Source organism: Triticum aestivum, chromosome 5A, assembly GCF_018294505.1.
Source record: "Triticum aestivum cultivar Chinese Spring chromosome 5A, IWGSC CS RefSeq v2.1, whole genome shotgun sequence".
NCBI classification, from domain to species: domain Eukaryota; kingdom Viridiplantae; phylum Streptophyta; class Magnoliopsida; order Poales; family Poaceae; genus Triticum; species Triticum aestivum.
In genome coordinates, this window is record NC_057806.1 from 680566013 (window position 1) to 680582087 (window position 16075).

A 16075-nucleotide genomic window follows, 5' to 3' on the forward strand; every position below is an offset into this window, starting at 1 on the left:
ACCAGTTTGGCTTGATAATCCTACAGGCAGTCAAGCTCTGATACCAACGCTGTCAGGACCCCGACTCAATGCCACATCGATCTAGCATGTAACACCTCATATCACTTTGCGGCCTCACGCACGGTATTCCCACGGGTGTCGCCTTACCTTTGCCCGGGACCGTTTGCGCCTTTTGGCACACGTATATGACAGTGTCGCTAGCATCCATATGATAAGGAGCCCGGGGCTGACATGGCTAGTCGTAAACCCAAAGTGGCACAGACTTACAGGAACAGGCATCCATGACCCAGCATCGAACGTGTCGGTCATCAGCAAGTGAATCCAGGCTGTAGCACTGGGCTAGCAGGACTCCGGTGAACCGGGCTGTAGCGGGCTAACAGGACTCCGGTATTCATCGCGTGACATTTCCCCGAAGGGACAGACACAGGAACGAAGAAGGACACATGCCGGCCAGCCTAAGTGTTCCGGAGCAGTAGCAAGCTACCATGGCTCGGTGGAAACACTAGGAGACATTTCCCGATAAGAGAGGCTACTAAAGATAAACAACTAGATAGTCAGATCCCACACATACCAAGCATTTCAATAACATACACACAATATGCTCGATATGTGCAAACACAACATGGCATCACAACATGACTCTACGACTCAAGTAATTTATTCAATAGGCTCCGAGGAGCGAGATATTACAAACAGGGGTCTCATGACCCAACATTCAGAGCATACAAATCAAAGCACAAGTGGAAGCTATCATGTCTGGGTACAGACATCTATAAATGAAAAAGGCTGAGAAGCCTGACTATCTATCAGATCCTGTTGAGGGCACAAGATCGTAGCTGAGGTAACAAGCTAAACGTCGAAGTCCACGTGGAACTACTAGTGAGACTGAAGTCTCTCTGCAAAAACATAAAATAGGCAAACGTGAGTACAAATGTACCCAGCAAGACTTACATCAGAACTAACTACATATGCATCATTTTCAACAAGGGGATGGTGGGGTTTAACTGCAGCAAGCCAGCTTTGACTCGGTGGCTATCCTAAACTACGACTGCAAGCGACTCTTTTGAGGTGGCGCACACGAGTCCACATATTCACCATATCAATACACCACTATGGATCCGCTCCCGTCTCCCTACGAGAACGCCATCCATAGCACTCACGCTTATCTTGCGCATTTTAAAGTATCCACTTTCAGTTGTCTATGAACTGATATAAGCAACCCAGAAGTCCTTTTCCGCGGACACGGCTATTCGAATAGATGATGTTAACCCTGCAGGGGTGTACTTCTTCATACATGTTTCCACCACTTAGCGTCTGCACACGACATGTGCTCGGCAGACTTCAAGCGAAAGCCGACGTGGGTGTAGACCACGACCTACCTAAACACCTAAGTCTCTAGTCCAGGTTTATCGCCTATTCGGGTTCCATCCATGAGGAGATCCGGCCGGAGTTTCGCTCACAGCCCCAAACGATGTGAACAGGGTTCCGTGACACCAAACGGGTGCCCGGTATACCCGGCCACGTGCCTACCGCATCACAGCCCACCCCTACGGTCAGCGCTGTCCACGGCCTCCAGCATACTACAAACACCAGAAACTACTTGCAACTCCTGGACAGAGGACAAGGGTGAATAAGAAGTCGAGCGGGGTCATATTTCAGGGCCCAATGTATGGTAGTAGCTGAATCATGGATCACAAACACAGAACTCAGTTCCTGAGGACGGCTTCAATGAGACAACCCACCATGTACTCCTACATGGTCTCTCACCGACACCTTTTACCAAATCGTGTTCACACACTTAGCTCACACACAGTAGGACATGTTCACCCGCCTCTGATTCATCCCCGATGAATCAGACCTGACTCAACTCTAAGCAGTAGCAGACATGACAAACAAGCATGAATGAGTAGGCACATCAGGGCTCAAACAATTCCTACTCATGCTAGTGGGTTTCATCTATTTACTGTGGCAATGACAGGTCATGCAGAGGATAAAGGGGTTCAGCTACCGCAGCAAGTAACAGATGAATCAGTGTTGTCCTAATGCAGTAAAAGAGAGCAGGAGCGAGAGAGTAGGATTGTATCGGAATGAACAAGGGGGTTTTGCTTGCCTGGCACTTCTGAAGATAACATTGAGTCTTCATCAGTGTCAACGATCACATCATCGGTATCACATCTATCGAGAGGGGACAATTACCGGCAAATACAGAAAAGACACGATCAATGCAATGCACAATATGATGCATGCTATGACATGGCAATATGAATGTGTTTTGGGCTAATGCACCTAAAACCAGATTAAATGAAGTTGGTTTGAATCCAAGATTCAAATTCAAACTCCATATGGGGTTATTTAAATGTCATTCACTTCATTTGTCCTAAACAGTAGTGATAAGTTGTTTTAACATGCATGAAAATGGTACAGATGGATTCCTTGAATTTTTCTGATAATTTTTCATATATAAATTATTTAATTTGGAGTTACGGTTAATTTTCTATGATTTATTGAAGTTTTAGCTATTTCTGGAATTTCCTGATTATTATAAAATAAACTAAATTCCAGAAAAGGAATATGGCGTCAGCATGACCTCACCCTGACATCATCAGGTCAACAGGGCGGGTCCAGGTCAAACCTGACGTGTGGGGTCCACACGTCAGTGACACGGGTTAAACAGGGGGGTCTAGTTTAGTTTAATTAAAGATTAGGGCACTAGGGCCCACATGTCAGTGTCAGCAGGGGGTAATTAGTTTAACTAATCCGATTAGTGCTAATCCTAATTTAGTTAGTGGCCAGAGGCCCACACGTCAGTGACCCAGGGTCAAACTGGGCCCAGCAAGTCAACTGTCAACGGGGTCAACCCCACCGGCGACTTGACGCCGGCGAGGCCAACCGCGGCGGCGAGCCTCGGGTTTGCATCTCCGGCGACCAAACGGCCGGCGGAGGGCATCTATGTGACGCTGGTGGACTCGCGCGTCGAGTGGTGCAGGCGTTGGGTGCGGGGGTGGCCGGAGTTGTCGCCGGCGTCGACCTTGGCGGTCGCCGGAGCTCGGGTGAGCTCGGGGTCGACGCTACGGTGGCCGGGGAGACTCGTGCGGGGCACCTACGTGCTCTACGTGGCGCGGGAAGGGAGTTGAGCACGACGGCCGGACCGCTAGGTGGCCGGAGACTCGTCGGCGGCGGTCACAGGCGGCGGCGCGTACGGGCGAGCAAGGTGTGGCGGCTACGGCGCACGAGAGCGAGAACGGAGAGGGGGAAAAGGTTCGGTGGCTCACGGCGGTTGCAGCAGATGTCGAAGCGGGCTCGGGGAAGGCCGGACGGCGACGAGTCGACGATGGGGATCCGCGGCGGCCGGCGATGAAGAAGAGACCGCTGACGGTGTTTTGGGGCGTCCGGCGTCGAGTGAGTCGACGGGGAGGATGAGGGCGTCGAGGCGGAGGCCATGGACACGTCGGCGAGGCGAGGGAGGGCCTGTGGCCGCGGTGGTTCTAGTCGGCGGCGATGGCTGCGTTCGGTTTCGGGCGAGAGAGAGGGAGCAGAGGAGAGAGGGGATGCAGCGGGGGAGGAAGAGGGGCGAGGGGACACGAGGCCTCGTCGTGGCGTCGCTAGGGAGGCCGGGGGGAAGCAGGAGGTGGCCGGGAAGCAGGAGGTGGCCGGGGCGCGTGGCCGCGCGCGCCGGGCGCGTGCCCGTCCTCCTGGCAGGGAGGAAGACGACAGGGGAGGGAGGCGGCGGTGGGCTGGGCCAGCGGGAGGAGCTGGGCCGGCTGGGCTGGACAGGTAAGCGCCAGGTAGGCTTCTGCTCTTTTATTTTTCTGTTCTGTTTATTTTTATTTAATTTATTTTGCCACTGTTTTGAATTTAAAATAATTCAAACAATGCCAAAAACTCCTCTGGATATTTTATATTGCTAGATGGACTTTTCCAAAAGCTTATAAAATATATCAGGGGTATTTGAAATTATATTCTAATTATATGAATATAACTCAAATTCAAATAGCTAATGAATTAAATCCAAAGTCCCAAAAATAATTCCTTAAAAATGTTCAATATTTTGGTTGGGACCAGAACCCTTACCAAAAATTATCAAACATTTAAGAAGAGCATTTTGGAGCAATGAATGAGATTTCTAGGGTTTTGCCCCTCTTTTATTTAAGTTTTTGAGGCTTCCAAAATTCCCTCAGTTCAAATTTTCAGAATTTAAACATGATGCACACATGAGCTAGCCTAGAGCACTACCAGCAGCTAGGGATGTGACACGGGCCTTCCTTGAAGAGGTATGGCTTTGCAACTATGCTCTTTTTAGCAGTCACGTCTAGTTGTGACTTATATATTCATTTTGTATCAGGGAAAAGGCTCGACGGACTGTGTCCGGGGACCCGACCAGTCGTACTCCTGATCACTAGGGTTCAGTCCCAGCCGAAGAGACAGGGCCCAATATGGGAGCGGCACCTTCTCTCCTTCTGCCGAGGGTTCGGAAAATATGCCCGTCACCAATTCGGAAGTGGAGAGCATCATGAATCACCGGTGCCGGAGGGCCGTTTTACGAAAACCCCGCTTCTCAAAAGAGGCGTTCGGTGCCTTCAGCTCGGCTGATGCATACATCCGAGCTGCTCGAGATGGGCTTAACCGAGCCACCAAGCAACATTTGAAAGATGTGGAGGTAAGTTTACCTTGTCCAAATTTAATAACCATGTGTCAGCAGCCCCCGAGACTTGAAGCAGTTGGGACAAATGTTTTAAGGATCATTGTATAACCAGGTTCTTACGGAGACGAATGACCTGCTAGCCCAAGAGCTGGAGCAGTGCCGGACACGGCTAACTGCTACTACCACCGAACTGGAAAAGTTCAAGAAGGTGTCCTCTGGTTATATTTCCCTCCATCGAGAAACGAAAAGAAAAATTATACGCCCGCTGTATTGCAACTGTTGCTTCTCTCATAACAGGGTCACTGGACCAACTAGGAGAGGAACTGAAGGCCACTCAAACGAGCGAAAAAGAGGCGAAGAGACAACATGCCGCAAGCGAGCGCGTTCTGACCTAAGTCAGAGAGGAGAAAAACAAAGTCCAGGATTCAAACATCAAACTGAGAGAAGAACTGAAAGATGTGCGAGCTCAGCTAGCCGACTCCGTGAAGGAGAACAAAAAGCTGCGAGTTGGCATATTCAGTATGTGGCCGAATTTACCTTGTAACAATTTGGGGTACAATTAGCTGATATAGCTGTGATTGCAGGTATGTTGACGGGCCGTCCCGAAGAGGAGGCGTCTGGATCATCAAGTGATCTTCTGCAAGGGCTGTCGCAGTTACACGAGAAAGCTCGGTAGGCAATGCAGAGTGTAGCCAAGGCCTTATGTCCATCCGCCTCCCTCCAGGGAGTATGGAGAAGCTTGTAGAGCTGTTCAAGGGAGTGCGGCGGCGTATCTGCCTGTGGAAGATATCGGCCTGCCGAGAGGGTGCGCGAGAGGCCTGGGCCATGGTAAAAATGCAGTATACTAAGATCGATCCGAATCACATGGCCCGGGTCGGACCGCTAGGGTCAAATGGGGAAGAAATTCCCGTTAGTTTAGTATATGAACAAGTAGAAGTAGCCGCCAGATATTCCCAGCAGGATTGTAAATTAGACCACCTGTTGGACGGTATAGAGGAGGAAATTTCTGAGTCATAGTGACTGTGTACTTTCCCTGACATATGTGATTCTAGCTGGATTATAAAAACAATTGTCATGGCCGACCTTTTTGCTTCGACCTCTGGACCCGAAGGTGCGGAGTGTTTCCGAATACTCTAGCGGTAGAATATACCGGGGTATGCATGGGAACCGGGCGTAGGGGTCATAGTTGCTTGAACAGATAATGTGTATCTGGCTAATTATGTTATATTACATTATGTAAGAAACATCTTCCAGAGAGAATAGTTCCGTTAAGGGTTCCTTTCCCTGGGTGTGCATGCGTTTTAATGTGCATGTCCGAACTGTGATTGAAAAAAATGCAGAGTAAGTAACTTCTGGGGTTTCACAATGGAGTGAATGCGGAAATGTCATTAATTCACCGATTGAATATTCCCTTAAGAACGCTAGCTTTCGGCTTAACCCAGTTTGAGGTACACATCCGGATGACCCAACAGTAACAATCACAGAGGTGCTCCCTTTATGCCCTAGCCGAACTAATAGGAACGTAGGGCATAAGCACAGGAGCCAGGCAACCCAGCTTGGCCAAAACTTAAGTCATATCGATGCATATGATGGCGAAGAAAAGGTACATATGAGAAGAACGCATATGTGGTGAGCTTGATGCTCGAAGGATAATAGCAAGCTTCTGTACAAGAAGCCCAGGGGTATAATGGATGTACATATTTGGAGATGTACACATCACGAGACCACGGTTTGGCCATACTAAAGCCGTAGGGCTAAAGAGCAAAACGAAAAGAGAGAAAAAATAACGGTAATAACAGGAGGAAGGAGACAAACACGGAGTTCGGCGCTAGGCATAGAATTATCGGAGTCTGGCCGCATTCCAGGGATTTGGCTCCAGGTGATTGTCCGACACATCCCGCAGGTGGTACGCTACTCCGGTGAGAACTTCGTCGGTGATGAAGGGACCCTCCCACTTGGGCTTGAGTTTGTCCTTTTTCTTCTTCGGTAGGCGTAGAACGAGTTCACCAACGTTATAAGTCTTGGCCCGCACTTCTTTGTTTGATACCTGCGAGCTTGCTGTTGATAAAATGCGGAACGGGCTTTTGCGATGTCGCGCTCCTCCTCCAGGGCATCTAAGCTGTCCTGTCAATCAAGCTCGGCCTCTCTCTCTTCGTACATGCACACTCGAGGTGAGTCATGAATAATGTCGCAGGGTAACACTGCTTCCGCACCGTACACCATGAAGAAAGGTGTATATCCAGTAGTGCAGTTGGGCGTGGTCCGCATCCCCCAGAGTACGGAGTCAAGTTCCTCCACCCAGTGCTTGTCCGATTCTTTCAAAGACCACACTAGTCTAGGTTTGATGCTGCTCATAATAAGACCATTAGACCATTCGACTTAACCGTTTGTCTACGGGTGATAGATAGAGGCGTAATCGAGCTCAATGCCCAGATTAACACACCAAGTTTTCACTTATCGGCTGTGAAATTAGAGCCATTATCGGTGATGATACTGTGTGGAACACCATAACGGTGTATCACACCGGATATGAAATCTATTACCGGCCCCGCCTCGGCCGTTTTGACTGGTTTGCCTCTATCCACTTAGTGAATTTATCTACCATGACCAGTAGATACTTTCTCTTATGGCTTCCTCCTTTAAGGGGTCCGACCATATCGAGTCTCCAGACTGCAAAGGGCCAAGTGATGGGGATTGTTTGTAAGGCAGTGGGGGGCATATGGCTTTGGTTGGCGAAGAATTGGCATCCAACACAACATTGGACGAGGTCCTGTGCATCTGCTCGGGCCGTCGGCCAATAAAACCCTGTACGAAAGGCCTTGCTAACAAGGGACCGAGCTGTGGCATGGTGACCGCCGAGTCCGGTGTGAATTTCCGCCAAGAGCTGTCGCCCCTCTTCCTCGGAGATACATCTTTGAAGAACTACGGTAGCGCTTTTCTTATAGAGCTCTCCGTCATGAACCTTGCAGGCCTTCAAACGCTGGAAAATGCAGCTGGCCTCATTCTGATCCTCGGGAAGCTCCTTCTTACTAAGGTAGGCCAGGAATGGTTCGGTCCATGGGGCAATGACTGCCATAATGAGTTGGGCCGAAGGTGTTATTTCGGTGGTTGAGCCTCCGACGATATCGGTTGTGTTCGGATCCGGACTAGTGTTGCCACCCTCCCCCTGCCACACCACGGATGGCTTAAAAAGCCGTTCTAGAAAAATATTGGGTGGGAAGGGGTCGCGCTTAGCGCCTATGCGAGCAAGAACATCCGCTGCTTGATTACTTTCTCAGGCCACATGATGGAACTCGAGTCCCTCGAACCGAGCCGACATTTTTAGGACGGCATTACGATAAGCTAGCATCTTCGGGTCTTTGGCATCAAAGTCTCCATTTATTTGAGATATTGCGAGGTTTGAGTCCCCGCGCACTTCTAGGCGCTGTATGCCCATGGAGACAGCCATCCGGAGACCATGCAATAAGGCCTCGTATTCGGCTGCATTATTGGAGTTTGTGTATAGTATTTGGAGTACGTACTGAACGACATCTTCGGTAGGGGACGTTAGAACGACGCCTGCCCCTAGTCCTGCCAGCATTTTGGAGCCATCGAAATACATAACCCAATTGGAATATGTGCCGTACTCTTTAGGGAGTTCGGCCAATGTCCATTCAGCGACGAAGTCATCCAGTACTTGGGATTTAATGGCTCGACGTGGTTTATATGTAATGTCAAATGGGAGGAGCTCAGTGGCCCATTTGGCAATCCGGCCCATGGCATCGCGGTTGTTTATTATGTCGTTGAGTTGTACTTCGGAAGCCACCATGATCGAACACTCCTGGAAGTAGTGTCGTAGCTTTCGGGATGCCATCAACACCGCGTATGCTATCTTTTGATAATGGGGGTACCAGGATTTGCATGGAGTAAGGACAGTGGATACATAGTATACTGGCTTCTGAAGCGGTAATTTGTGTCCGTCCTGTTCTCGTTCAACGACGAGTACAGCGCTCACCACCTGATGTGTTGCCGATATGTATAGCAACATAGATTCGCTGACATTTGGTCCAGCCAGGATTGGGTTGCTCGCTAGGAGGGTTTTTATTTCTTCCAGTCTGGCTGTTGCCGCGTCCATCCACTCGAAGTGATCGGTTCGCCGTAGAAGACGATGGAGTGGCAGTGCCTTTTCTCCCAATCTGGAGATAAAGCGGCTTAGAGCTGCCATGCAACCCGTGAGTTTTTGGACTTGTTTTTGGTCTGTTGGCGTAGCCAATTGAGATAGAGCTCGGATTTTGGCTGGATTTGCTTCAATTCCTCTATTGGAAATGATGATGCCCAACAGCTTTCCTGCGGGGACACCAAAAACGCACTTTTCCGGATTGAGCTTAATGTCATACGCGCGGAGGTTGTCAAATGTGAGGCGTAGGTCGTCTATTAGTGTTTCAATGTGCCTTGTCTTGATTACGACGTCATCCACATAGGCTTCAACTGTCTTTTTGATCCATTTCTCCAGGCATGTTTGGATCATGCGTTGATAAGTGGCACCGGCGTTCTTGAGTCCGAAGGGCATGGTGGTGAAGCAGAATGGCCCATATGGGGTGATGAATGCTGTTGCAGCTTGATCGGACTCCTTCATTTTAATTTGATGGTATCCGGAATATGCGTCGAGGAAGCATAATGAGTCGTGTCCCACGGAAGCATCAATGATCTAGTCAATGCGGGGGGGGAAGGGATCCTTAGGGCAAGCCTTGTTGAGGTCTTTGAAATCGACGCACAGGCGCCAGGAATTGTCTTTCTTTGGAACCATCACCAGGTTTGCCAGCCAATTCAGATGTTTTATTTCTCTAATGAATCCTGCCTCGATTAGCTTGGCTAGCTCCTCCCCCATAGCTTGACGTTTGGGTTCGAAAAAGCGTCGCAGTGCTTGCTTGACCGGTTTATATCCCTTCAATATATTGAGTCTATGTTCGGCCAACTCGCATGGGATTCCTGGCATATCATAAGGGTGCAAGGCAAATATATCCCAATTCTCGCGCAGGAACTCTCGTAGCGCGGCATCAACCGTTGGGTCTAGTTGTGCTCCAATGGATGTTGTCTTCTTGGGGTCCATTGGATGGACTTGGAATTTGATTATTTCTTCTACTGGTTTGAAGGAGCTGGATTTGGCTCGTTTGTCTAGGACCACATCATCCCTGTCCACCATGGAGTGCAGCGCGGTTTTTTCTTCGGCCGCGAAGGCTTCAGATAAGGCCTCAAGGGCCAAGGATGCAGTTTTATTCTCGGCACGGGGTGCTATGTCCGGATCACTAGCCAGAGTGATTATACCATTGGCCCCAGGCATCTTAAGCTTCATGTATCCATAATGGGGTACCGCTTGGAAGCGCGTAAATGCATCTCTCCCTAAGAGCGCGTGATATCCACTGTTGAAAGGGGCCACTTGGAAGGTTATTTCTTCGGACCGATAGTTCTCCGGTGTGCTGAATACCACGTCGAGTGTGACTTTTCCCGCACACCGTACCTCCTGACTGGGAATGATTCCTCGGAAGGTCGTCTTGCTTTGGTCGATGTAGCTCCTGTCTATTTCCATTTTTTGTATTGTATCCTCATAGAGGAGGTTTAGTCCACTGCCGCCGTCCATGAGGACCTTGGTGAGCCGAAAGCCGTCCACAATTGGACTGAGGACCAAGGTGGCTGGTGCTCGGACTGTCCTGTATCTTGGTTCACCACCGGCATTAAAAGTTATAGCTGTGTCGTTCCAAGGGTTTAGTGCTGCTATTTGACAGACTTCGGTGAGTCCGTGTAGTGCTCTTTTGCACCTATTGTTGGAGGCGAATGTCTTGAAGACCGTTAGTACTTTGGGGTCGTTGTCCCCTAGGGGTGTTGTTCTGGGTTATTTTTGGTGAGGATATCCTCGCCGCTCTTGGCCACTTGCCGGAGTATCCAACATGCTCTAAGGCTATGTGTTGGTATGTTATCCGGTGTTGCATGTATTTTGCATGGCCCATCGAGCCATCCTTCCAGAACAGTTCCCCACCCCTTACTGGACTTGTATTTCTTTACTATTGAGCCGGGCGTGTTGCAAGGGTGCGCCCTTTTCGCCTGAATGAGGTGTTGAGTGGGGACCGATGATTCCCAACGGGCTGCTTGAGTTTTCCAGGCGCTTTGCATTGTGCTGTACTTCTGTACGATAGTTGCCAAGTCAGTGAAGTGTAGGATGTGACGGCAGTTGATGGCGTTGAGGATTCCTTCGTCCCTGCAATTATTGCGGAACACTGAGATCGCTTCCTCGTCGCAACAATCTTTAATCTTGTTTTTGACAAGAAGGAATCTAGCCCAGAAGTTATCGACCGTTTCCTGAGACTACTGTTGTATGCTCATCAGAGCGCTTGTATTCGGGTGGGTGAGTGGATTTAAATCTGAACCCTGACCCAGTTTTGGATCCGGAGTATGAAGGTCTTCCGAACTTAGCAGATCGGGCTCCGGGATGTCCACTAATTTCTTAGGCCCGTCGTCCGATTCTATTTTCGAAAGGCAGGATGCATCTCCTCGCGAGCAGGTGTCCGGCTCTTCGAGACCGGAGATCCGGACATAGTCCATCCTTAGTATGGAGGAAGAGTTGTCGACTCGCTCCTTGACTACCACTATCTGGTGGGTGATCGGTGGAGATATGATTTTTGTCTGATTGGGTTTAAGCCCAATTCGATCATAGTCTGTGGCGACCCCCAGGGCAGCGATGCGATCTAGGAGTTCGTTTAAGGATGAAAGCTCCACCGGATCCATCTGCTTGGAGTGTTCGGAGTCGATGCGAAGGGGGTTTTCGATGACCCGAGAGGTCATCGTCGGCTTAATGACCGAACGGGCGGTCATGGTAAAGCCGCCCAGCCAGAGGGTTTGGCCTGGAGCCAGCGTTCCACCGGTGGTGATATTATCCTTGAGAACAAGGCGAGACATCGATCCTGTCATCGACGTCACAGTGGAACTCTCAATGAAAGCACCAATATCAGTGTCAAAACCGGCGGATCTCGGGTAGGGGGTCCTGAACTGTGCGTCTAAGGTCGATGGTAACAGGAGACAGGGGACACAATGTTTTACCCAAGTTCGGGCCCTCTCTACGGAGGTAATAGCCTATGTCCTGCTTGATTGATCTTGATGAATATGCGTATTACAAGAGTTGATATGCCACGAGATCGTAATGGCTAAACCCTAGAGGTCTAGCTTGTATGGCTATGATAATGTCTATCCTCTGGACTAAGTCCTCCGGTAATTTATATAGACACCAGGAAGATCTAGGGTTACATAAGGTCGGTTATAAATAAAGGAATCTACATATTTAATCGCCAAGCTTGCCTTCCACGTCAAGGAGAGTCCCATCCAAACACGTGTGTAGTCTTCGGTCTTCGTATCTGCACAACCCATCAGTCCGACCCATGGCTAACAGGCTGGACGCCCGAGGACCCCTTAGTCCAGGACTCCCTCACTCTCCACGTACAGTACTCTTCCGATTGAAGTCATTCCTTGACCACGTTGACCACGCCGCACCGAGAGCACCAGGGCGGTGGACGACGGCGAGGCCTAGGAAGGGGACGATGCGGAGCCGGGGAAGAGGTGGCAGTGGAAGCCCATGCGGATAGGAGTACGAGGGTTCACTGGTTCGGCTGCGGTGTGAGGCTGCCGTCGCCGAAGAATAACAGGAGGTGTGAGTGAGTATAGAGGGATGGCATGGCCAACGGTGGAAGCACAGCCGGACACGGGAGGCAGGAGCAAGCGGCACGGCCGACGCTTGATTGGGCGGTTGGAGCATGAAGACTAGAGGTTGAAGAAGTACTACAGCCGTTGGATGGACATCGTACGGTCACTAGAGCTAGAATCGTTCATATTGAATAACTTGACAAAGCCCTCCGTCCCCATCATCTTAGTAGGCCCACAAGTCATCCTCCCATATGGTGGGTCAGCTAGCAGGGGGAGTATTCATTTTTTGTGCATAATAAGGAAGCACTTCCTTGCGTGCGAAGATATAGTTGGTGGATCTGAGCTGTCAGCGGCGGGAATGTTTTTTCACGAAATACAGAGGCCTTTTCGGTTGGTCCCAGATGTCAGGTGGAGGAATGATTAATTTGCGCGTAATAAGGAGGCATTTCCTTGTGTGCTACTATGGACCCAGCTGTCAGCCTCTCCACGTACAGTCCACATCCGATGGATGACGTTCGTTGACCATGCCACGCCGAGAGCACCAGGGTAGTGCCGACGATGAGGCCTAGGAAGGGGACGACACGGAGCCAGGGGAGACGCGGCAGTGGATGCCCATGCGGAGAGGAGTACGAGGGTTCACTGGTTCGGCTGCGGTGTGAGGCTGTTGTCGCTGCAGAATAAATGGGGGTGTGGGTGAGTAGAGGGATGGCCTGGCCAGCGATGGGAGTAGTAGGAGGCGGTGAGGCCTCTGCAGCAGCACAACCGGCCATGGGTGGCAGGAGCAGGCGGCATGACTGGTGCTGCTTTGGGCGGCTGGAGCAAGAGACCAGAGGTTGAAGAAGCACAACGGCCGTTGGATGGACATCGTACGGTCACTGCAGCTGGAATCATTTATAATGACTAAGTTGACAAAGCCCTTGGTACGCGTCAACTTAGTAGGCCCATAGGTCAGCCTCTGAAATGATCCGCCCTAGATGTCAGGGGAGGAATCATTTTTTGGGAGGCTGAAGCTAGAATATCTGAGATTGAAGAAGAAGCACGATATCCGTTGGATGGACATCCAACGGCCACTGCTGCTAGAACCGTGTGTTGACTATAAGTTGGCAAAGCCTTCATACGTGTCAACTTACTTTTTTAGGGGACACACCAACTTAGTAGGACCACAAGTTTGTGGAAGAGAACTTATAACCCATTTGCAATTTGTAAGAATGTACAACCCATTTTTGAATTCCAATGGAATTTACAACAACCCATTTACAGTTTGTTAAAAGCACAACCCATTTTCTAGCAAGGACAACGATTAATAATTTCCACCAACTGTTCAAACAGAATTAAAAAAATTCCCACATTTTGATGGGATCCAAAATATTTTTATCCCGAAAGTTCTAGTCATATTAAATACAATTTCAATATAAATTTGTATTAGTAAAAATCCAACGAAACATTGCGCGCGCAACAATTAATGAAATTAAAAATTTCAAAATCCAAAAATAATATTTTATAAACTAATTACTTGTTTGGTGCATTTTTTATAGTTACTGCCCAGTTTTTATTATTACATCTCATTTAATATTTATTAAAGCCATTTTCCTGTTAAGCCTAATGCATCCCTCCTACGAAAGATTTGCAGCGCAGCGGGGCGGAGAATAACAAGTTGACCTTGCCTGGGTATTCCTCAAAAAAATGTATAGCTGGGCTAGCCATTTTTAGATTGAAAAAAATTAATATCTGGGCTGGATATTTGGCCTGGGCTAGACGGGCCACAACCCGCTCAGTTAATACCCTGCTCTCCTATGAACAACAACGAAAACATCGCTCAAGAAAAACTCTGCAGTCCTCACACCTCAAAAACACAAATACTGCTCGAGCTGCTTGGTCCCAGCTGTCGGCCGCTCCTTGTGCAATTCTCTCGTTTATTGACTACATATGTCGGTGTACAAAAGTAGGGGCTCTCCTTTTGCACCCCTTTACTTGTGCACGGGCAGTCAGAGCCGCACCCACGGCCACACTAAGTAGGGCAGAGGAGGGATGCCGGAGCACAAGACGACCAGAGCAATGCCAAGACCAGAGACGCAAAGAGAGCACGAGGGCGAGGTGGACTCCCCCGGCAAGACTCTTGCCGGGGTGGCTTCCGCAGCCTCGACAAGATCCTTGCCGGGGCAACTTGCTTGACGCCAACAGAGCGCGCCACCCCTGATCCCAAGGGGTTCCCATGCCATATTGGAACCAAGGCTCGGGAGGCACCTCCATGGTGGTATGCAGATCTTTGTAGAGATCATAGATACACAAGATCAGATGAGAACCAGAAGACGTTGACCCTTGGCGAGATCCTTGCCAAGGAGATCCATGAGACCCCCGGCAAGACCCTTGCCGGGCACGACCACGGTGCTGCAGCGAGACCCTTGCCGGGCCCTCGGCAAGACCCTTACCGAGGACGCCCGCGTGGCCACAACCAGGCCCGAGTCTGCTAAAGCCTCCACCACCACTCCCATATAGCTGCCAGCTCGACCTCTATGCAGGCATCGGCGTGGCAGCGCGCGGCCTCTACACCAACTCAGCAAGCACCTGCGTGGTGGCATGCAGATCTTCGTGCAGGCTCCACCACCGCGCCAGCCCAACAGCCAGCCAACGTGGCGTTACAATGCCTCGTCAGCTTGGACGCGTGTCAGAGCCAGGCAGGGTGACGACAGCTGGGACGAGCTTCTTTGCCGTCCCCAATAAAGCAAGAGGGGCACGTTGGCAATGCATTAAATGCGTTTGTCCGATGATGCCAGGGGATAGACTCAGCCCTTCTACACCTTTCCACCTCCTGTGTGCCACTGTGGCAACCCCTTTTTGTCTATAAAAGGAGGCCCGAGGCGTACGGGAGGGGGATTCGGATCTTTTGGACTAGAGAGCCACTGCACCTAGTTCAAGATCACAAGAACACCTAAATAAACATCAAAGCAGGACTAGGGTTTTATGCGTCTCCGCGGCCCGAACCTGGGGAAACGATTTTTGTGCTGACCGCCAGACCCGCTCTTTGCACAACCCCGCGCCTGCCAACCGAAGAAGGGATCCCAGTGACCCCATAGGTGTCGTTTCCCACCGACATCTCTGGCGCGCCAGGTAGGGGTGCGCAGTTGTGAGAATCCGGTCTGGATGAAGCAACAGCTTCATCGTGGTCGTCACTTAAAGCAAGAAGATGACCGGACAAATGACGTCCTCGGTGGGCGCGGCGAACGCTCAAGCAGCGGCAGAAAAGCTAAGTCATGCAAAACTTTGAGTAATTCCTTTTTATCTATATGGTTATTTTCCTCGATGATCTTGCCCTGTGTATGGAAAACCTGCACGCAATGGGGCCCTACTGAGGGAGTCTTGGATTAGGGGGTCCTCGGACAGCCGGACTATATACTTTGGTCGGACTGTTGGACTGTGAAGATACAAGATTGAAGAGTTTGTCCCGTGTTCGGGTGGGACTCTCCTTTGCGTGGAAGGCAAGCTTGGCAGTTCGGATATGTAGATCTCCTCCCTTGTAACCGACTCTGTGTAACCCTAGCCCCTCTGGTGTCTATATAAACCGGAGGGTTTAGTCCGTAGGACAACAACAATCATAATCATAGGCTAGCTTCTAGGGTTTAGCCTCTACGATCTCGTGGTAGATCAACTCTTGTAATACTCATATCATCAAGATCAATCAAGCAGGAAGTAGGGTATTACCTCCATCGAGAGGGCCAGAACCTGGGTAAACATTGTGTCGCCCGCCTCCTGTTACCATCAGCCTTA